This window comes from Equus przewalskii, chromosome 14, assembly GCF_037783145.1.
Source record: "Equus przewalskii isolate Varuska chromosome 14, EquPr2, whole genome shotgun sequence".
Lineage (NCBI taxonomy): Eukaryota > Metazoa > Chordata > Mammalia > Perissodactyla > Equidae > Equus > Equus przewalskii.
In genome coordinates this window covers 16,861,846-16,863,293 of record NC_091844.1, presented here as the reverse complement: position 1 = coordinate 16,863,293, position 1,448 = coordinate 16,861,846, and the positions used below count along the sequence as shown (strand labels likewise).

Here is a 1,448-nt window from a genome sequence, read left to right as displayed (position 1 = left end):
TTCACTCTTAAATTGAAATTTGATTCATTTCTATTCTGTTCGATTCCGCCCAATTCTGTTCTACTGATGGGCCTCATCAGACCATAGATTCACCTCCCAGCTCCGCCACTGCCTTTCCCTGCCTGAAGCTCTGCTGTAGGCTACCTGCCTCCAAGCGCGGCTTCCCTCAGTTCCCCACAGGAGCCATGGCCTCTCACTTCCAGGCCTTCACTCTTCTTCTGCCCCTACCCCAAAACCTGTTCCCTCCCTCCCCGCCCTCTTCGTCTCACCAACTTCTACTCAGGTCAGGCTTGGAGCCTCTCCCAGGGATCCCACCCAGCACCCCACACTTTCCCATCAAAGCACTGTCATCCTGCTGTTATCCCCTGTTTGCTTCTTCTCCTCCGCTAGAAGGTAAGCGTCATCCTTACAAGGACCTTGATTTTAGCTGTGTCTCCTGGTAGGTATAGAAAGTGAGTAGTAAAAACCACTGAACACATGAAAGGGCACCAAATCTGGAAGCATCAGAATGAACTGTGATGCTACCCTTTTAGAGGAATCTTCACATGTAAGATGCTGGAAAGGAGAATTACGGCCACACGAGTGCCAGCCCCACTGCTAGTCCTCTGTCCAGGATTATAATCCTATAAGGGTAGGACATGTATATTCTCAGCAGTTCCTGAATCAAGAAACATACATAGAGTGCTCGCTTTGGCAGCACGTATACTAAAATTGGAACGATACGGACAAGATCAGCATGGCCCCTGAGCAAGGATGCCACGCAAATTTGTGAAGCATTCTACATTTTTAATAAAGTGATTAAAAAAAAAAAAAGGGACATCGGGCCCACATCTGAGCAGGCAGTGGAAGAAGCGGGGTTCTGTGGCTTACTTTGCTATGCTGTGTGGCGGCCATCATTGGCTGCACGGCAGTTAATCCCATCGAAGGAAGGTTTTTAAAATCTGCTGAAGCAGCAATGCTTTGGCTCTTACCACCGTATGCAAAGCAAGGTGCGGTGTAACAGCTGCTATCGGCCTTTTTTTCCTTTCCCAAACCTGGTCGAGGGGGAGAACTTGAAAGTCTTCTGGCTGAAACGAGCGCTGGGGGCAGCTGATGGGTGGATGATCAAAGGCTCCAGGTGTTTGGCTGAGACCGCTGTCTCCAGGGGAACGCAGGGGAGGTATGAACGTGGCAAGAGGGAAGTGATGTGTGGGGAAAGGGGACGGCTGAGTTCTAAATCCAGGCTAAACATAGCAAAAATTCTTGGGGTTTTGCCCATTTAAAACTAAAGGAGAAAGACAACTTCTTCTATACTATGTCCTGAGTGATGCCACAGTTGGGCAAGTGAGGTATATCATGAATAAAAGTCTTGGGAAAGTGGAGGCTCTGTGCCTCAGCTTCCCCAAACAGGAAGGAGGAATAATGTACCTTTCTCTGAAGATCAATAAGACAATTATTTCTCTTGGACA

General features: G+C 48.3%; 1 non-coding gene across 1 annotated transcript; it reads left to right on the top strand.

The window, feature by feature from the left end:
- The first annotated feature begins 681 nt into the window (after positions 1-681).
- Positions 682-788, top strand: LOC139075864 (U6 spliceosomal RNA). The gene has a single exon (XR_011526776.1). It is a non-coding gene; the product is annotated as a U6 spliceosomal RNA (small nuclear RNA).
- The last annotated feature ends 660 nt before the right edge of the window (positions 789-1,448 follow it).